The sequence below is a fragment of the Myodes glareolus genome, chromosome 23 (genome assembly GCF_982192425.1).
Source record: "Myodes glareolus chromosome 23, mMyoGla1.1, whole genome shotgun sequence".
Taxonomy (NCBI): Eukaryota; Metazoa; Chordata; class Mammalia; order Rodentia; family Cricetidae; genus Myodes; species Myodes glareolus.
In genome coordinates, this window is record NC_142048.1 from 7,913,481 (window position 1) to 7,936,183 (window position 22,703).

Sequence of the window (22,703 nt, forward strand, 5' to 3'; positions counted from 1 at the left end):
AGAATAAAATATCAGAATACCAGAGAAGGAAGAGAGAATCTCAAGCGTTGAAGATACGATAGAGGAAATAGACTCATCAATCAAGAAAATATTAAATCTAGCAGAAACTTAACATAAAATATCTAGGAAATCTGGAATGCCATGAAAAGACCAAACTTAAGAATAATAGGGATAGAAGAAGAAGTTTAACTCACAAGCATAGAAAATATACTCAACAAAATCATAAAAGAAAACTTTCCCAACCTAAAGAAAGGTATTCATTAAATGATACAAAAAGTTTACAGAACACCAAATAGACTGGACCAAAATAAAGGCCCCTCATCACATAATAATCAAAACAGTAAACATACAGAATAAAGAAAGAATATTAAGAACAACAAAGGGAAAAGATCAAGTAACATATAAAGGCATACATATCAGAATTACACCTGACTTCTCAATTGGAACAATGAAAGCTGGAAGGTCCTAGTCAAGCATTATGCAGACATTAAGAGACCACAGATTCCAGCACAGACTACTATACCCAGAAAAACTTTCAATCACCATAAATGAACACAGCAAGATATTTCATGACAGACCAAATTTAACCAATACCTAGCCACAAATGTAGCCCTACATAAAGTACTAGAAGGAAAACTCCAACTCAAGGAAGTTAGCTACACCCACAAAACACAGACAAGAGATGATCTCACAGTAGCAAATCCCAAAGAAGGGGAAACACACACACAATAACATCACCGACAACAAAAATGGAAAGAACAGCACTCACTGATCATTAATATCTCTTAGTATAAATGGAATCAACTCACCTATAAAAAGACACAGATTAATAGATTGAATACAAAAATAGAATCCATCTTTCTGTTCCATACAAGAAACATACCTCAACCTCAAAGACAGACATCACCTCAGTGTAAAGGATTGGGAACAAAATTTCCAATCAAATGGACTTTAGAAACAAGCTGGTGTAGCTATTCTAATAAGAAAATAGACTTTAAACTACAACCAATCAAAAGAGACAAAGAAGGACATTTCATATTAGTCATAGGAAAAAACTGTCACAAGGAACTCTCAATAATAAAAATATTTGCCCCAAATACAAGGGCACCCACATATGTAAAAGAAACACTACTAAAGCTCAAACCACACATTAAACCCTGCACACTAATAGTGTGAGACGTTAACACCCACTCTCACCACTGGACAGGTGTTCCAGACAGAAGCTTAACAGAGAAATAAGGGAACAAACAGATGTTATGACTTAAATAGACTTAACAGACAGCTATAGAACATTCCATCCAAACATAAAAGAATATACACTCTTTTCAGCATGGAACCTTCTCAAAAATACCACATACTAGGTAACAAAGCAAACCTCAACAGATAAAAAAAAATAACCCCATGTATATTATCGGATCACCATGACTTAAAATTAGAATTCAACACCAACACTAATTTCGGAAAGCCTACAAACACATGGAAATTAAACAATGCTCACCTGAACCACCAATGGGTCACAAAGATATAAAGAAAGAAATTAAAGACTTCCTAGAATTCAATGAAAATTAAAGCACATCATACCTAAACCTATGGGAAACTATGAAAGCAGTGTTAAGAGGAAAGTTCAAAGCACTAAATGCCTACATAAATAAAGTGGAGAATTCTCACACTAGTGACTTAACAGCACAGCTGAAAGCTCTAGAAAAAAAAAAAAGAAAACTCACCCAGGAGGAGTAGACAACAGGAAATAATCAAATTGAGAGCTGAAATCAATGCAATAGAAACAAAGACAACAATACAAAGAATCAATAAGACAAAGAATTGGTTCTTTGAGAAAATCAAGAAAATAGACAAACCTTTATTCAAACTAACCAAAAGGTAGAGACAACGTATCCAAACTAACAAAATCAGAAACAAAAAGGGGGATATAACAACAGACACAGAGGGAATTCAAAGAATCTTCAGGTCATACTTCTAAAACCTGTACACCACAAAATTGGAAAAGTTACAGGAAATGGACAATTTTAGGGGATAAATATCACTTACCAAAATTAAATGAAGATCAAAGAAGCAAATAAAATAGATCTATAACCATTAAAGAAATAGAAACAGTCATCAAAAGTCTCCCCCCCCCCAAAAAAAAAGCCCAGGATCAGATGGTTTTAGCACAGAATTCTACAAAATTTTCAAAGAAGAACACCAGTACTCCTCAAATTGTTATACACAATAGAAACAGAAGGAACACTGCCAAACTTTTTCACAATGTTACAATTACCCTGATACCCAAACCAATGAAAGAGTATTACAGACCAATCTCACTCATGAACATTGATGCAAAAATACTCAATAAAATGCTGGCAATTTGAATCCAAGAACTCATCAAAAAACATCATCTGTCTTGACCAAGTAGGCTTCATTGCAGAGATTCAGGGATGGTTCCACCTACAAAAATCTGTTAGTCCACTATATAAACAAATTGAAAATAAAACACGTGATCATCTCATTAGATATTGAAAAAGCCTTAGACAAAAGGTAACATCCCTTCATGATAAAAGTCTTGGAGAGAGTAGGGATACAAGAAACATACTTAAATATAATAAAGGCAATATACAGCAAGCCAACAGCCAACATCAAACTAAATGAAGAGAAACTCACAGCAAATCCACTGAATTCAGGAACAAGACAAGGTTGTCTACTCTTTCCATAACTATTCAATATAGTTCTTGAGGTCCTAGCTAGAGCAATAAGACAACAAAAGGAGATCAAGGGAATACAAGTTGGAAAAGAAGAAGTCAAATTCTCACTGCTTGCTGATGATAGTGACGCCAAAAATTTTACCAAGGACCTTCTACCACTCACAAAACCTTCAGTAATGTAGCAGGATACAATATTAACAACAACAGCAAATCAGTAGCCCTCCTTTATTCGGATGATAATTGGGCTGAGAAAGAAATCAGAGAATCCTCAACCCTCACAATTGCCACGAATAACATAAAATAATTTGGAGTAACTCTAACCAAACAAGTGGAAGACCTGTGTAATAAAAACTTTAAATCTTTGAATAAAGAAATTGAAGAAGACACCAGAAAATGAAAAAGATCTCCCATGTTCTTGGGTAGGTAGAAATTTACATTGTAAAAATGGCAACCTTACACAAGCAATTTACAGATTTAGTACAATGTCCATCAAAATCCCAGCAAAATTCCTCACAGACCTAAAGAGAATAATATTCAACTTCATATGGAGAAGCAAAAACCTCAGAATAGCCAAAACAAGCCTGTGCGATAAAGGAACTTCTGGAAGTGTTATAATCTCTGACTTCAAACTCTACTAAAACGCTCTAGTGCTGAAAACAGCCTGATATTGGCATAAAAACAGACAGGAGGATCAATGGAACAGAATTGAAGACCTGGATATCAATCCACACACCTATAAACATCTGATTTTTGATAAAGAAACAAAAAAAAGGAAATGGAAAAAGAAAGCATATTAAGCAAATGGTACTGGTATAACTGGGTATTAACATGTAGAACAATGAAAATAGATCCATATCTAATTCCGTGCATAAAACTCAAGTCCAAATGGATCAAAGACCTCAAAATAAAGCCAACCACACTGAACCTCACAGAAGAGAAAGTGAGAAGTATACTTGAACACATTGGCAGATCACTTCCTAAATATAACCCCAGTAGCATAGACACTGAGAGAAACAATTTATAAATGGGACCTCCTGAAACTGAGAAGCTTTTGTAAAGCAAATGACATGGTCTTACTGTAAAGCAAGACTATATAAAATAGCAGCCTAAAGAATGGGAAAATATCTTCACCAATCCCACATTGGACAGAGTGTTGATCTCCAAAATATTCAAAGAATTCAAGAAATTGGTCATCAAAAGAGAAACCTAGAGCAGTTTCACTACTATAACAATAGAATGCCAATGATTTTATGTCTCAGAGTGTTAGAGTGGTTGACTAAGTTGTCCTTTGTATCATGTTAATAAAGTCTTTTGTTACCCCCCATTTACATTGGATATAAAATTTCAAAAAATAAATGCAGATGATTTTATTATTTACTGAAATGCCCTTAAATACTTTCAACAGTTTTTGTTCTTATTATTTTTCATGTGTCTTCATATTTTTCTACTAATATTTCTAAATCCCACACCACTATCCTGGTAGAGGTATTTTTGTCAAGGCTGGTCTATGACAAGGAAGTCACGTGGCAAAATGTAGATGAATAAAAATGGCTTAGTTTAAATTGTATGAGCTATGTAATAATAAGCCTGAGCTATAGGCCAAACAGTCCATAATTAATATAAGCTTCAATGTGTTCATTGGGACCAGGCAGTCAAGACAAAAGAAAAGTTCCACCTCTGTTTACATATGGCACTCCAATATGGTGCACATATATCCACATAAAGCCTAAGAAAACTTTAAAGAAGGGGTTCTAGACACACAAAAATGAAGCCAAGTGCAGCTTCATGGTTTATGTCTCACATGCAGGTAATGGTACAGAAGTATCTCCCCTGGTTGTGGCAGAATTGAGCTACAGAGTGGCAGATTCTATTGTGAAAGAAAGAGGTTTCTCCCAGCTTGCTGCTGCCTGGGGGCTTGAGAGCACAGCCATGTGCTGCATGGCAAATTTACGGTTTTTGTTCATACAGACAGAAAACGTTAGAGATACATAATAATAGAGACAGATTGAGAAAAAAAGCGCCTCTACATGGGTTGCAGAGTGTTTGAAATAACATGCATAAGTTTGAGAGAGGAAAAAGAAGGATAGAAACAGTAATAGATTTAAAAAAATGATTGAAAAATAATAAAATCCTTAAAAGGAAGTAGAATAATAAAATTATATAATAAGCCATGTAAAGATGGAACATACACAGAGTCTGGGTTATGTATATTATTGTATTTTTTGGGTGGCTTTTTTTTTTACTGTTAATGAGCTAACTGCAGAAAGACATTTGATTGTGAAACCTACTGAATTAAACCAGCCTATATATTTTTAAAATATTACTTTGGGAAAGAGATGTTATGCTTTTGTTTCCACAAAAAATGAGAGGCTTTGGATTCATTCTGGCTAAAGGAAAACCAGGTTAGATTGAGGAAAACCCTCTGAAATATTTCCAATGGGAAAGGAGGTCCCAGATGATCCAACATTTCAGAGCACCTCTGTTGCAGTTTCCTCTGAGTTCTACATCCAGAAAAGCCTCAAGGCTACTGATTGAGATGATTCAGCCTCACAGAATACTCCAGTCAAGATTTAACAATTATCCTGATTTTCTCAGGGTCCCTCAAAGATCACCAGTGCACACTAATCAACAGAAAATAGTCAAGAAAACTACACCCACATTCTCAAAATATTGGTTATTGCTGCAGAGGAGTGTGGGACCCCTTTGTTCCGTCTCACTCAGCTAGCTTACATCTGAAATAATTACACAGAAACTGTATTCATTTAAAACACTGCCTGGCCCATTATATCTAGTCTCTTCTTGGATAACTCTCACATCTTGATTCAACCCATTTCTAATAATCTGTATGTCACCACAGGGTCGTGGCTTATCGGGAAAGATTCAGCATGTCTGATCTGGCAGCTTCATGGCAGGTGGCTCTCTCTGACTCTGTTCTTCTTCCCAGCATCCAGTTCTGTCTTCCCTGCCTACCTAAGTTTCTGCCCTATCAAAAGGCCAAGGCAGTTTTCTTTATTCAGTCAATGAAAGCAACACAAATATAGAAGGACCTCCTACACCAGGTTATAAATCTTTGTGTTCATTTAAGGAGGGTTAGTAACAAATTGCTATTGGTCATAGTCAATCTCTTTCTAAAAGAAGAAAGGAGAATATGATAAAGAAATGAAGGGGGGAAAGGAGATTATTGAATTCACTTTAATCCAAAGGGAAAAATAGCTGTTAATCTCAAAATATTTACATTGGTATGGGTTTTAGTTCATTGCTATAAGTTTAAGGTTAACTTTGCTATATTGTATATATAGTGTATACTTCTACTCTTGTTTAAGGTATTTTGTTTATACAGCTCAATTAAAATATAAGGTATAATTAAAGAAGACAAAATTACAAAAATACAGTTAGTCTTCTATAGTAGTCAAACTTATTGTCATGTTACTAAAATTTTCTAGGTATACAAAAGTACATTTCAGTTAGATATATAATCTTCTTCAAGCACTTCAAATACCTACAGAATATGGCATTTAAAATGCTTTAATAACTTAGACTTTTTCTTACAGTGAGACACATCTACTCCTGAAAGCACCAATGTGTTTCAAAAAAGATGATGTGCATAAAAAGACTTCATATGAAGCCTGTTTTCTTTATTGCAAAGATATCCATGTGGGCAAAGAAATTACCCTTGCCTCAAGTGCTGACAGTTACTATTAAAACTGGACCAACAGAACACAAGAAAGCTAACTGCTGAGCTTTGCCAAGACAAGGTAGGACAGTCCTTCAAAATCACCTGATTCACAGAAAAGTTGGTCAAAATGTGCCAGATCTGTAGGACAAAATGGGATGCCACAATGTCACAGAGAAACTTTGGGTGACTGTCCAGGAAGCCAGCTGTTTCCATCATTTCTCACAATTCTGGAAGTCCTTCACCTGTAGTCTTGTTTACCTAGGTAGCGTTATTTCCTTCTCAGGACTTTGATGGAGTTGAAGACTAGATAGATACAGTTTTTCTTAGTCATGATAAAAAAGGTAATTTAGATATAAAACTTTTGGCACAGCAAGATAATATTTTCTCTAATTTTGTCAAATACAAATGGACTGGATATTGTAACTTTAATTCTTTTTAAAACACTTTATTTTTTTTACTTTTCTTTTTTATTATTTTTATTGAGCTATATATTTTTCTCACTCCCCTCCCATTTTTCCACCTCCCCTTCTGCCCTCTTGCATGGTTCCCATGCTCCCAATTTATTCAGGAGAGCTTGTCTTTTTCTACTTCCCATGTATATTAGATCCATGTACCTCTCTTTTAGGATCCTCTTTGTTGTCTGGGTTTTCTGGGATTGTGAATTGTAGGCTGGTTTTCTTTCCTTTATGCCTAAATGCCACTTGTGAGTGAGCATATATTATGCTTGTCTTTCTGGGTCTGGGTTAACTCACTCAATATGATGTTTTCTAGCTCCATCCATTTGCCAGCAAATTTCAAGATGCCATTATTTCTTCTGCTGTGTAGTACTCCAGTGTGTAAATGTACCACATTTTCCTTATCTATTTTTCAGCTGAGGGGGCATTTAAGTTGTTTCCAGGTTCTGGTCATGGCAAATAATGTTGCTATAAACAGTTAAACACATATCCTTGTAGTAAGCATTCTTTGGATATATACCCAAAAGAGGTATTGCTAGGTCTTGAGATAGGTTATTTCCTAATTTTCTGAGAATCATCACACTAATTTCCAAAGTGCCTGTACCAATTTGCACTCCCACCAGCAATGCAGGAGTGTTTTTTTCTCCCCACATCTTCTCCAGCATAAGCTGTCATCAGTGTTTTTGATCTTGGCCATTTTTACAGTTGTAAGGTGAAATTTTAGAGTTGTTTTGATTTGCATTTCTCTGATGGCTAAGAATATTGAACATTTCCTTGAATGTCTTTCAACCACTTTAGATTCCTCTGTTGAGAGTTCTCTATTTTGGACTGTACCCCATTTTATTGAATTATTTGTTCTTTTGATGACCAATTTCTTGAGTTCTTTGTATATTTTGGAGATCAGCCCTATGTCTAATGTAGGGTTGGTGAAGATCTTTTCCCATTCTGTAGGCTACTGTTTTGTCTTGTTGATCTTGTCCTTTGTTCTACAGAAGTTTCTCAAGTTTCAGGAAATCCTATTTAGTAATTGTTTCTCTCAATATCTGTGCTACTGGGGTTATATTTAGAAAGTGGTCTCCTGTGCCAATGTGTTCAAGTGTACTTCCTACTTTCTCTTCTATGATGTTCAATGTGGTTAGTTTTATGTTGAGGTCTTTGATCAGTTTGGACTTGAGTTTTATGCATGGCAACATAACATCCAGTTATGCCAACACCATTTGTTAAATATGATTTCTTTTTTCCATTTTCCTGTCAGCTAAGCAGACAGTTTAAGTTGCAAGTTCTATTAAAAAGATAGTTTACAAACTCTTAATAAGACATCCAATGGCTGAGACCTTATTTAAAACGTCCTATGGGAGACCTTGAGCCATTAAATAAAATTGGTAAAGGGAGCATTGATCCAAATTCCAGTAGACAGCTTACAGAAGCTGCCAGACAGGGACCAACCCAGGTAGAGTATGCTAAACAGAAAGAGCAAGTCCATTGTATTAATTATGATCAGCCTGTAATTACCTACAAAACTTACTTCTACAGCAGTTTTGTGGCAAAATGGTCTTCATCTTCCTGTTTTGCCTGTTAAGGTATTAAACCCTTATTTTAAAGCAGTAGCTTGCTTAGCACAAAAGAGAAGGATAAATTCTAAAATATATTTTGACAAAAACCAGCTATGATCAACATTCCTTATACTAAGCAACAAATTGATTGGTTATTTCAAACTAATAATTCTTGGGCAATTGCATTTAAATTGCCCAATTTAAAGGCCAGCTTAATAATCTTTTCCTAGCTGCAATTTGCACAACTATTTTCCTTAATTTTTCCCAAGTTGTAGCAAAAATAAAATCCCTTAAAGGATGCTAAGTTTTACAAATGGTTCTTCCAATGGAAGAGCTACATTGTCAATGGTTAAAAAAAAAAGTAGCACATGTTCATGGCGCCTTAAAAACAACTTCACAAAATAAAAACAAAAAAACTTTAAAATTGCCACGTAATGCCTGAAGTCATACACCTTTTATGGATGACCATCAACAATCTGCCACAGAAAAATTTTGACATAATAGTACCAAGGCAACCTTTGCTAAGGCAAGGTATTATGGAAAGGACCCAACCCTCTATTAATTTGGGGTGAGGATATGTTTGTGCTTTTTTCACAGAAAGAAAATAAAGCTGGATGAGATGAGTGCATCTACAGCAGAGGAGTACCAACCCTGATGACATTGTAGCCACTGATGACTTCATAGCAGAAGCAGAAGGAGGTACCTGAACCATTGTGCTTGACTGACAACAACTTGCTGCAGTCTGACTAGGGAAAGAAAATTATGGCAAAGACTGGTGATTTCCAGCCTCTTAATAGACTTGCTGGGCAAACTTCCAAACCAGGTAAGTCCTGTTTGGAACTTACAAAAGTTCCAAACTTTTGTTTGGAGCCGGACCTTGGAGCCGGACCAAAAATGCAGACTAAGCATTTAGCTGTTCTACTCTTTGGGACACACAACTCATTTTGCCAGTATGGTATTCAATCTGCTGTTAAAATATTGGACCTGAGACCTGAGACCTCAATTTTCCCCTCAGGGGAAAAAGGACTGAAGCCCCTCTTCAAATATGAGGAGGTTAACCCAAGAGTTTTTTGTTGCTGCTCAGAGACTTGGCAATTACTTAAAAGCAGCAATGCTGTTGGACTCTCACCCATCAGAGAAACCTTTTCCTGTTGTTTGATTAGAATATGTTTAAGAGAATTGTTAATTTTCAGTCTAGAATTATGGTATTCACCAGCTAAAGTTTGTAATTGCTTTAGTTTACCATAAGAAGTTAAGAAAAGTTTGACATTCTCTAAGGTTGCTTGGCTTTGACATCTTTGAAAAGAAATTTAGATTTTGATACAGCTAATAATTTTTAAGAAACACTCTAAGCCAATTAAAAAGGGCATGGCCAACCCTGAGGAGACTGTAACCATTAGGAGCATGTTTATTTACAAAACATTATCTAATTGTAGATGAACTCTCTTGATGAAATATTGGCCCAGAGACACAATGCCCAGAGATGTTTTCTCCCTTAACCCCTTCCTTACAGATGTTGGCAGTCAAAGATGGGTTTGATTCCTTTTCCTTCCAGGCACCTAATACATGGACATGTCTGGTTAAAATACAAGTACCGAAGGTGGGTAAGTCTGGGAAACAGGAAAGTGTTCACCTAAGGCATATGTGATCATCTGTCCTGTTGCAGAAGCATAGGCTTTATTAAAATTAATAAAAAGGGAGGACTTGTGGAGGTCCAAAAATGTGAGCCTATTTCCACCTTGTCTGCTGGTCAGAGAGTTGGAGGTTGCTCTAAGTGACTGACAAGCTTAGTTGAACAACCTAACTCAGGATGTTGTTGCTTGATTCTTTTAACTTTAAAATAGCTCATACACAGTAGGTCCATGCCATCCTCACAGGTGGTCAGGATATACAAATGTACTTCTGTTCCTTCTTTTGTAACTATGAGGCCACCTAAGGAGTGGTTGCCTTCAGAAGCAAAGAAAATCCAGCCTACAGTTCATTATCCCCATGAACCTAGGCAGCAAAGAAGACCCTAAGAGAGACATACATGGATCTAATCTTAATGGGAAGTAGTAAAAGACAAGATCTTTAAATCTGCGAAAAAAGAAATTGAAGAAGACACCACAAATTGGAAAGATCTCCCATGTCCTTGGGTAGATAGAAATTTACATAGTAAAAGTGGCAATCCTACCAAAAGCAATCTACAAATTTAGTACAATGTCCATAAAAATTCTTCACAGACCTCAAAAGAACAATATTCAATAAAAAAAACCAGGATAGCCAAAACAATTCTGTACAATAAAAGAACTTTTGAAGACATTATAATCGCTGACTTTAAACTCTATTACAGAGCGACAGTACTGAAAACAGCCTAGATATTGTCATCAAAACAGACAAGAGGACCAATGGAGCAGAATCGAAGACCTGGATATCAATCTACACACCGGAAACACTAGATATTTGACAAGCAAAAAATATAAAATGGAAGTAAAGAAAGCATACTTAACCTGCTTATTACATTTTCACAGACTTTTGACTGACCTGGAGCTGTAGCTTCCTGAGGCTACCTTTATGCAGCTTGGCTGTCAGGTCAGGCTAGACTTGTAGCTGAAGCTGGGCCATGCTGCCAGGCACAAACCATGTTGTCTCCTGACTGGGTACTTGTGACCAGGCAGTCAGTCCCTCATTACCTACTGTGCCTGGGCACAGGCCATGCCTTAATGTTTAACAGTCCCGTCAGAGGCCAGTGCTAGAGGCAGTGTTAGATTTTCAGGCTCTCAAGTATCCACCATTGTTGTGACTCTGAGACTGCCCTGTGAGACCACAAGCTTAGGTGGATACAGCCACACCGATTCTTACTATCTTTGCTTTTATATTTTAAAACTTGTAATTACAAAATTTGGAGAATTCCTGAATCCTCTCCTCTGTTAAAAAGTCATAGATTTATCCATATAGACTCCTTGGCTCATGGGCCAAATGGCCTTTAGGTATTTCCACTGACCTGCTCTGGACAGTGGCTATGGGAGGTAGAGCCCTTTAAACCTCCTTGTCTCCTGCCTTTCCTGGCTCCACCATATAGCGTGGGTCAGACTCAGCTGGCCACAGCTCTGTGCGCATGCACATGGACTGCCACATTCACAGTGATAATCCAGGCTATTGCTAGGCCAAACACCACATTCCCTTCACTCTTCCCACCTGTTTAACAGCAGTAGAGGCTGCGGCTTGGTGATCAAAGCATCACTGCTTGTAGGGGTGAAGGCAAGGCCTCACTTTGGCCTCTCTGAGTCCCAGAGCAGCCTGAAGGTGCCGGCTGATATGACGCCAACACAGGGGCAGGAATATAATATTTACAAACTCTAAAAATCTCTGTAATAGTTTTTGCTCCACTTCAGCTCTTCCAGCTATCAAAATACATTTGAGCAACTGTATAGATAGTTGGATATTCTTTTTTGTTCCATATTTGCAATTACTTAGTTTTATTTTTGATGGTTTGTCCCATATTTTTATTATTATTTATGATTTATTTTTGAGCACTCATTATCTATCTTTTGACCTGTGGTGTAATTTCTTTTGTGGGGTCCTTCATGTACTCTTTTGTATGTCTGGCCATACTTTGTGTTTGGGGGTTTATTGGTTAGCCCCACATTGGGCATCATATGCCTTGACTAAAATACCTCTTACCAGGTTAGGGGTATGGGAATTTAGAAATATTAGTAAAGAATATGAAGATGCATGAGAAATATTAAAAACAAAAACCAATGAAAGTACCAGGAGGGCATTTCAATGAATACTGAAATCACCACGTTTATTTTCCCATAGCTTTTTTACCCAATGAAAATGGGGGAGAAAGTAGCAGAAGACTTTATTAGCATGATATGAAGGACAACTCAGTCAATCGCTCTAACACTCTGAGACATCAAATCATTAGTGTTCTGTTGTTTAAGCAGCAAAGCTTCTCTAAAGCACATATCATGAAGGCAAACACTCCCCAGGACCTCATACCTACAAATGAAGGAGCAGACGCACATTTGCATATCCTGACCACCTATCAGGATGGCATGGGCCTACTGTGTATGAGCTATTTTAAAGCTAAAAGAATCAAGCAATCACATCCTGAGTTATGACATGCAAGTAAACTTGTCAGTCACTTAGAGCAACCTGCAACTCTCTAACTGTCAGACAAGGTGGAAATAGGCTTACATTTTTGGGCCTCCACACTTCATGGCTTTACCTGTCTTCATACATTTTGTTCCTCTGGTGACTGGCTGGCATCTCCCTTAACTCCACCCTTCTTCCTCTAAGTGCTTTCAGTTTGGCTTTCTCACCTATCCTGTTCTGCTTTGCTATATGTGGAGACCCAAAAATGTGGGCTATGCCACCTTATCTGAAGGTCAGGGAGTTTGAGGTTGCTCAAAGTTGTTGACAACAACTGTGGCTACACACCCTAATCTAGTACCCTAATGGTTACTTGGTGCTTTGGACATTAAGATGGCTCATACAGGTAGATCCTCTCCACCCTGGATGAAGGTCCGAGAATTCAAGCATACTTGTGCTCCTTCTTTTGAATTGGGGGTTTGACCTAGGGAGTGGTTGCCTACAGGATACTTGGTCTAGAGTGGGCTCACTGCCTAAGCAACAGAGTGACTTCCTCATGGATTTATGACTTGATGTCTCAAAGTATTGAAGCAGGTAACTGTTCTAGTTGTCCCTTGTATCTTGTTAAAGCAGTCTTTTGCCTTTTCCCCCTTTTATGTTGGAGTATAAAAGTGTATGGAAAATTAAACATGGACAATTTCAGTAGTCACTGGCACTCCCTCCTGGTACTATTTTATGTTTCTGTCTTATTGTTTTCACTTGCATCTTCATTCTCTTTACTTATTGCTACTTATTGTTCTGAGCCCCGTGCCCCTGCCCCGATAAGTGGTAACCTTGTCAAAACAGGTCTCCGACAGCCATAGGCCAATTCAGCTCCATTATTAACTGAGAGTAATACATATTCACAGCATAGAGAAGGACTATCCCACAGCACCTATGCTACACAGAGGGCCAAAGGCAAAGGACAGGAACGAGCTATCTGTGCGCACATCTGTGTGTGTACACTCTGGGACTCTTAGTCTCTATCATCTTCACAGAAGGGAAGACTGGAGGAGAGCCTGGGCCTGGGACAAAAAGGGTTGAGAATCCAAGCACCAACCCCTGATTCTGAGAGTTTCTCACAAATGTCATGGTATGGAGCTATGGAAAAAAAGCATGGGCAGGCCACGCACCTCTGGTTATAACAGGGATATCCTGCCTTGCCCTAGACAGGGGACACTGATGTGCCTGGGAGATGGGTGTAAGGGGACTGGAGGATGGCTACTGATCTCTGTTCTTCCCTGGGTCCATGTCAACTAGTCAGAGACGAATGGAGTACGGACATGAAAAGAGTGTACATGGCACATCTCAGGTACTGCCCATCTCTGCTTACCTGAAAGAAAACCTGGGAAAAGAAATAAAGGAAAAAATTTGAGAACTCCTTTTTCCTTAAAGGAGGCTGAGGAGAGTGTGGACAGTGTGGAGCTAAGGCAGTGCCCAATAAAACCCTAAATATTCAACAAAAAAGTGTATGTACATGGTGTGTGTGTGGTGGGTGTGTGTGCATGAATGTATGTGTATGCATGTGTGTGTGGTATCTGTGTGTGCATGTGTGCACATGTGGTATGTGTTTGTATGATGCATATGTGTGTACATGTGTGCATGTATAGTGTGTGGTGTGTGCATATGTATATGCGAGCATGTATGGTCTGTGTATGTTGCATGTGATACATGCGTGTGGTGTATGTGTGTGTGGTATATGCGTAAGGTTTGTGTGTGGTTTGTGGTATGTATATGGTGTGTGTGCATGCACATGTGCATGTGTGTGGTGTATGTGCACATATGTGTGTTAAAAGAACATATTAACGCTGGAGATAGAGTTACCCAGTGGTTGCCGTGATTTTGGACCAAGTCATATTCACAGACTGTCTAGCGAGGGCATGAAGTTTTGTTTGCAGCAGGTGGTGACCTTGGAGAAACTAATGTTCCTTCCCTGCCCCGTGTCCATTTTCTGTCAAAGGAGCAACCACGCACGGGTGGACATCCTGAGGCCTTTTAAATACTGGCCCTGTTGTCACAGGATGTGCCATTTTTGGGTTCTATCTCTGGAGAAGGGGATTGTGAGCTATAGTTTTGAAAAAAGGCAGAAGGTAGGAGAGAAAGAAGATACTGGGGTTATGGGGAAAGATCGCGTGTTCTTAGGAAGAGTTCATTTAGTCATTCAGTGTCCTGGATGAGTCACCAAGAATTCTAATGAAGTGAGGTGGGGTTTCCATTTTGGGCATCAATTCCTTCCAGAAAGAATTTTAGGCAGCCTATCTAAATACAAGGAAGGTGTACTTTTTGCAGCTAAACCTGAGCCATTTGGGGCATTTTAAAATGCACTATCTTCCAGAACTGCCCATTTTTAAAAGCATTTAGACCTTTAAAAATAATCAAAAATGGCATTATGTGGATTTTCAGAATCTGTCTCTATTCAAAAACTTGAGGCAAGACCACAGGGGTCGCCTGATGAAGGACTTGACTTAGTTCTTGTGCCCTTTGGTGGTCCCTTCATCACCCACAGCTGACTTTACCAAGGCATTTTGTAGCTTCTCCGCCAAGGAGCCTGTCTACAAGCTGGGAGTATCAGGGTAGCCTGGCTGGTCAGCTCCAATAAACAGATTCCTTAGGGAAAATGTCTCCAGGGCAGGTGGAAAGGCAGGGAAAGTTTAGGATACATGGGAAGTGCTAGGAGACCTTCCACCTCTGGGGTCTGATGTGAGTTTCTCCACTGCCTGAAGGTCAAGGATGATGACACAGGCAGACAACAAAACAAAACAAAATGAAAACAAAACCAAAAAAACTCACCGTCAAAATCATCCAAAGAGACGCAGTACCCTTTGATTTCTAAGAGACATTTTAAACAAGAATATTAAAATAGAAATGGTCTGTGTTTAAGGTTACAATTGGCAAGTCATTTGAATTTGACCTTGCTCCATTTTTGTGTTGAGTCCTTGCCTGAGAAGACTCCCTGCAGACTCGGAGCCGTGTTTACACTGCAGCACATGCCTGGACTTCCTTCATTTTTGTGTAGTGAGGATCCCTTTGACACTCGGCATCCATGGCTTCTATTTTGCTGCCATGTCTTCCTTGTGTGTGGACCTGTGTAATGTACTTCATATACCATCTTCTCATCTCACTTGTCAAAGAGAAACCGCTCAAATAAGAAGTATACCCGAACGTTTTAACTTAATATTTTAAGTCCTTTGAAGAATGCAGCTTCAAAAGACACAAAAATCACAAGGATGACTGTTGTTAAAGACACCAGATGGGGCTGTGAATGTTATGCTTGCCTTAATAAAGCCCAGCTTTGCTCCAAGCTCACCGACCCTGGGGTTCTTTCTGCAGTGCTGACACCAGCTTCGCAGAGGAGGGATCTCAGAAGAGACCCCCTCAGGCTGCTGCAGCCAGCGGTGTTAGTTTCTGTCTCTCACTGCTCTGCAGGTGCTGTGGGGCTGGTGACAGTGTCAGAGAGTTTCTTAATGGTGGCTCTAAATTCCTCATTTTTCCAAGCAGTTCATACGATTTGGAATTCCTCTTACTGAAAAGAATCTTAAGTCAGAATGGTCATTACGGTTGGACAAGGGGTTTGTCAGGAAGTCCTTGATGGCAGTGGGGCAGTTTAGAGGCTGTCACATGAAACACCTGTTCAGGGGCATGAACAGAAAAATCTCTGCTCATGTCTCTCTATTGTCTGGAAGGAAGCAGTCTCTTCCCAGCCATATTTAGGAGCTTCTCAGAACCGTTGGAAGCAAATGAACGAATGAACAAACGAACAAACAAACAAACAAAAAGCAGCCTTCCTTGTTTGGGGTCTAAACCTAGTCTTTTCCAATTTTGCATGCAAATAAACTAATTTAGGGACTAAAAATCTCTATTTTGGATAATGCAATTTGAAATCTTGGGTTGGGGCGGCATGTGCCATAAATTTCCACGAAGAGGAAGCTAAGAAGCTCTAATGTTGGGTGCAGTTTCAGGTCACTTGTCTAAGTTTTAGACGGAGCTACACAGTAAACTTCTGAAAATTATTCTGTTGGCTAAGATTAAGACGTCTGTGGTTCTGGCTGTGACCTGATGTTTAATGACTATTCTCACGAGAGTGTCACCAGTCACGGCAGTAGTCCCCCTCTCTATATCCCGGGTTAGATGGCAGAGGGAGGGAGGCTGAGACTGTCCGTGCTAGACCTCTGACCTGAAATGAAATATGTTGCAAGTTGAGATTGTCCACATTTCCACAAAAACATCAAAAAGTGCTCGCAAAAGCCAATGCTTTGTCCCATTAAGGTCTAGTTGTAAAGTTCAGAGTAGCCACAAGGTGTCAGTATAAGTTCAGTCATAATAAATTTCAGGCTTCAAAAGAGACCAGAGTTCTGTCTGGTTCCCACATCTTGTCTTAAGAGAAAAGACATACGCTTAACTAGAGACTTGGATCCTCTACTCATGGTGTACTGGAAGTTTTATGTCAACTTCACATAAGCTAAGGTCATCTGAGAAGAGGGACATCAATTAAGAAAATTCCTACATAAAGCCAAGCTGTATTCAAGCCTCTAAGACATTTTCTTAATTAGTATTTGATGGGGGAAGGCCTAGCCCGTTGTGGATGGTGCTGTCCCTGGGGAGGTGGTCCTGGGTTCTATAGAACCAGGCTGAACAAGCTGTGGGGAGCAAGCCAGTCAGCGTCAACTCCTTCCTCCACGTCCCTGCCCTGTTTGTGTTCCTGTCCTGACTTTCTTTGGCCTGTAAGCCAAATAAACCTTTCCCTCCCCAACTTGCTTTTGGTCATGGTATTTCAACACAACAATAGTAACCCAGAACATGGAGACAATGGAGGCCTGGCCTGTGGAGTTTCAGGGCCATTTGCTATTTTGAATTAAGATTCTCTCTTTATGGTTGAGGAGTCAGCCATGATTAACAAGAGACCAGCACCGCTGATGTGAAACCTTTGTGTTACCGGGATACAAATGCTGGTTAGCAGAAGCTAAGAAATTGGCAGTGATTAAGAAAAACCAGCGTCATTGAGGTGAAGTGTTTCCTCAGAGCCAGCACACAGCCTTTCTGTTTCAAGGACGGCGACACCTGAGGTTGCCTCTGATCTTTACATGCATTTCACACACACACACACACACACACACACACACACACACACACACACACACACACACGAGGGAGATTCAAAGAAGCAACTTTAACCTGTCTAATGGCAGGGAAAAAATTTCCCCATGAAGGGTGTGGCTGTCCAGTATAATAGGAACACAAAGGTTTGAGATCTTGCCCAAAGGAATATTGTGGGGATGAACCAATGGAGAGTTATTCCCCCAGCCCAGCATGCCCAAAGAGATGCAGGACATAGTGGTCCACAGCTGACTACACAGAGCATGGAGTCCAGGGAGGGGGGTGCTAGGATCTAACAAAGATCCCCCTGGACTTTACAAACTTATAGCAAGAATTCTGGCCAATACTAAAACCAACCTAGTCAAGAACAAAGGAAATCAAACTGACTTGGGGCCAATTAAAATTGCAATTAGGGAGAGCAGACATAGCCAACTGGCCTCAAACTGTGATCATAACTTCAGGCTGTGTGGCGGTTAGATCACCTACTCGTCAGAAATGAGGATGGGAACTGACAAGAGTCAAGCTGTCTTGTTAGAGAAGGATTGAGTACCGAGAAATAGAGAATTCACAAATTGTTCTCAAAAGCTAGACAATTGAAATTCGACCTAGTCCACGGGTTAATGTACGTATGAGGATATATGTGCAGTCAGCCCTATGAAAAGATGAAACTGCAGACATGTCCATCAACAACGGCCTCTGTTTGTTTCCTCTCTCCTGATGTCATAAAATACCATGACCAAAAACAACTCAGGGAAGCAAGAGCGTATTTCGATGTAGGTTCCAGGGGGAGAGAAGATTCATAACAGCTGGGGAGGGGAAGGCATGGCAGGAGAGCAGGGACAGGAAGCCAGCTGAACCAATGTTTACTCATGAACAGGAAACAGAGAGGGAACAGGAAGTAGGACAAGGCTAGACACCCTCAAAGCACCCCCAATGATGTCCTTCCTCTAGCAAGGCTCCACCTCCTAAGGTTCCATAACCTATTTACCAGCTGGACGTGGTCAAATACATGCCCCCGTGGCAAACATTCCTCATCCAAGCTTCCACCATAAGCCTTCATTGCTTACACCACACCTAGGGCACCAGATGCTTCCCCATGGTGAGTTAGCTCATCTTCCTATCCCTTCCTAGAGCCTTGGGTTTCTCCACAGATTTAGACAACCAGAGCAGCTACCGTAGACAGCTGGCCCACATGCTGGACTCAAGACTAACTCTATACCTGTGTTTTAGTTCCTGATTCCTCAGGGTGAACAAGCCCAGCCTGTAAACTGTGATGTGAAACCAGAGAGCCTGCTACCTAGACACTAATATCATTGCCACCCTAGACTGCACAGCCGTGTTCCCAGGCTTTAATGCCCCTTGTTAAAGATGAAAATCACATTGGAGCAGCATTGGTTTCCAGCACTTGGAACCCAGTTGGGAGGCAGTGGATCCTTGGCACAAACAATTTGGCTGCGGCAATGATTCTGGGGTCTGATGCATGGGAAGACTCAGGACAGCTACACGGTTGGTTTGAAGGGCAGGTAATTGCTGAGTGACTGTGGCTTGTGGACAGGGCTATGGATGGGTTTGTAAGAAGGGTCCCTAGTAGCACAGTACTTCCTAGAGAGTCTCATTCAGGCCATCTCTTCACCCCTGAGGTTCTGCAGTGAGACAAAAGGCTATTGCTTATCTCAGTATAAATGGTATGGTGTCCTTTACAAAACAGACCTCCGGAGAACCTGGGAGCTAGGAGTAAGGATTAACCATTCTTTCTATTCCTACCTACCTCTATTCATACAGGTAAGCCAAACAGAATTGTGATAGTTTCACCAGGTAGTCTTTTTGTTCCACTATGATGCTGTATATTCTCAAATTTTCCGTGACCCCACACAAGAATAGCAATTTGGTTGAGGAAAAACTACATTTCTTCAAGAGATGAACACTGTTCTCAACAAATTTTGTGCTGCAAGATTTTAAATACTCTACTGTGTATCCTATAGTATGTTCCCATTCAGCAATAAAAATGATAGAGCTCTCAAGGGGTTCAAAGGTAGCACTTCTTAAAGCATACTTTTGTATATGTGCTTTCAAAAAGTATTTATTTATTTTATTTTATGTGCTTTGTCCACAAGCATGCATGAGCAACATGTGTACATCCCTAGAACTTGAGTTGTAGATGGTTGTAAGTTGCCAGGTGGGGCTGGAACTGAACCTGGATGCTCTGTAAGAGCAGTGAGTGATTTTTAACCATTGAGCCATCTCTCCAGTCCTATTCACAAGATTTTAACACTGCCTCCTGCACTGTGGTGCAGATAATAAACCCAGTCTCAGAAATCACTCTGTCCTCATTAGTTATCAGCTGAACTATTTTAAGCACCATCATTAAATATGTGTTTGCATGCTTTCTTATGTTTATTAGAGTATGGCTACCACAAACATTCATGGAAACAACCTTTCTAAAAGGTATGTGAGGTGCATTCTAAAAACAAGACACCAAATTCCTCATTATTTCATTATATGCGTTAGTGAGGCTGCCACATCCATTCTCTGAAATGACACCATCCCAATAGCAAAGAGTCAGTCTTAGAGAGAGAATACATCTTACAAAAGTTCCTAACCTACAGGTTCATCCCCTGAAGCAACACTATTTACCGTTTAGTTTTCTATCTTAGCTACTTCTCTGTTGCTGTGATAAGATAGCGCCACGAAAGCAGCTTACGTGGGAAAGGCTGAAGTTTGACTTACAGATCCATAGGCAATACAGCTCATTGTGAAGGAAACAGCTTGTCAGCAGGAGCATGAGGCCGAGCCATCGTGTTGCAGCCATAGCCCGAGCAGCAAGCAAAAATAAGAAGTGGGTCCAGGCTATACAACCCCAGTTTGGTGACGTGTTCATTGTCTTGGAAAACACAAACTAAAATTCATCTTTTCTGAAGCATGCATCGAGTCGGGTTTTCTATTTGATGGGGGCATCTGGCAGTTTAAGACAGGTCCAGTTTGGCCTGGAGCTCGCTGTCTATCAAAGGTTGACCTCAAACTGGTGACAGCCCCCTTGCTGAGGTCTCCCACACCCAGCTGCACACACTTTCCAAAGTGCTTGTAGATACGGCCCTCAAAAACGTTCATAACGTGTGATGCAAAACGCTCACAGAGAGGTCCCAGTTCATCATACCATTGAGTTCACCAGGGAAATAGGAGTTGAATACATCCCAAGAATCACAGTCTTGGAAGTAAGGAGATGGTTTAGTTGGTAAAGCACTTGCCACACACATGAGGAGCAGAGTTTGTATTCCTAGCAGCCCTGTAAGCAGCAGGTGGGCTCAGCCGTCCACCTATAATTCTAGCCTCTGGGGAGGTGGATAGGGGACATCTCTGGAATAGACCCATCATGGAAACCTGGGTTCAGTGAAAGACCCTGCCTCATTATAAAATATGGACAGAGATGAAAGCCACCTGACTTTAGCCTAAAGCCTCCACATGCATGTGTGTGTATGCAGAAGTATGTGCATTAGACACATGTGCCCACACATGTGTATGTGAGCACACATACCCTCCTCTCTCTCTCTCTCTCTCTCTCTCTCTCTCTCTCCCTCCCTCTCTCTCTCTTTTTCTCCTTCTTCCCCCTCTCTCTCATACACACACACACACACACACACACACACACACACACAATTGTAAAGCATGATCTGAATGTTCTAATGCCTATTTCTGAGAGCTTCTTCTCTGCTTCAGCTTACAGACCTACATGTATTGCTCAGAAAGCACTGAGAGGCCATGTCCAGGGTGGCGTGTTCTGTTCACTGGAGATGCAGGGAGATGTCAGACTTCAGGTTTCCAACAACCACATACACATGGCTTCCAAGAAGCTGATGGGAGCACTCATGAGTCCTAAGAAAGCGCCATGAAATGGGGCATGTGTATCAAGTCCCTACCTTGGCCAAGGGCTTGCTTTGTGAAAACACTCCAGAATGCCCTGTTGAAGAATCACATGTGTCCTGAGGTTCCCTGAATATAGCTTCTGCAGAATCCATAGGCTGTTGTTTGGAAGCACATGTCCTGAGGTTCTCTGAGTATAGCTTCTGTAGGATCCATAGGCTGTTGTTTGTTTTCAAGTCAAGGTTTTGCTATCTTGGCTGTTCTGGAACTTGACATACAGACCAAGCTGGTCTCTGCCTCCTTAACACTGGAATTGAAGAACTGCACCACCATGTTTAGAATTTTTTTAAATGATTTTATTTTTGAGATTATAGTATAATTACATCTTTCCCCCTCTTCCCATTCCTCCCATGGTTACTGAAGTCATGGACCTTGTAGGAGAATTTACAACTGCTAGTTTACTGAACCAACATAATCCTTAACTGTATTCTAACTATTTATCCATATACTCACAGATAAGTGTAGTTTTCACCATTTATCAAGGAACTTCTCTTTGCGACAAAGACGATTATAGAAAACTATAATTCACCAAAAGGGGGGGGTGTGGATTCAAGGTCCAGCTAATTGATATAGATAGATAGATAGAGAGAGAGAGAGAGAGAGAGAGAGAGAGAGAGAGAGAGAGAGAGAGAGAGATAGCGCAATTATCGCACCTAAGGCTTAGATCAGTGTAGAAGAGAGGTCGGAAAGATTGTTAGAGTCAGAAGAAGAGGACGTTCACTGTGAGACTACGTCTCCTTGAAGAATGAGAGAAGCTTTGCCCATGAAGTCTCACCAATGTGACCTGTGGCACAGAAACTCCAACAGATACACTAACATGGAAAGGAGAAGGCTTAGGAGGCCTCAACCCCAGAACTACAGGCAACCAAGTATGCTGAGCGCAGGACATATGTGTTGGGAAGTGTGTGCTGCTATGGAAGACTTTCCTCTGGGCATGAAGTTGCTGTTGCATGTCTGTACATAGCCCCAGACCTCCACAGGACATGTTCCATCAACACTCCCTCAAGATGAGGGAGGGGCTCATCCTCTGCCCCAGAAGCTGCACACAGTTAATAGTTACTGGAGAAGAGGAAGTCATATTCCTCACTGCCATAGCCACTAGTCCGTTGCCTTTGTTTCCCGGAGAACTCTCCAGTGGATTCCTTTTTCATCTTGCTTTCCACTGTCTTCTTAGCATGGTGCATACAGGCCCTTT

The 22,703-nt window shown here is 40.3% G+C and overlaps 1 long non-coding RNA gene across 1 annotated transcript in view; it reads left to right on the forward strand.

Annotated features, from left to right (window-relative positions):
* The first annotated feature begins 6,252 nt into the window (after positions 1 to 6,252).
* The window catches only part of LOC125405945 (uncharacterized), a 28,139-nt gene continuing 11,688 nt past the window's right edge, over positions 6,253 to 22,703 (forward strand). The window contains exons 1-2 of the long non-coding RNA XR_007233735.3: positions 6,253 to 6,451; positions 8,978 to 9,203. This is a non-coding gene — a long non-coding RNA (uncharacterized LOC125405945). The remainder of the gene's footprint in view (positions 6,452 to 8,977; positions 9,204 to 22,703) is intronic.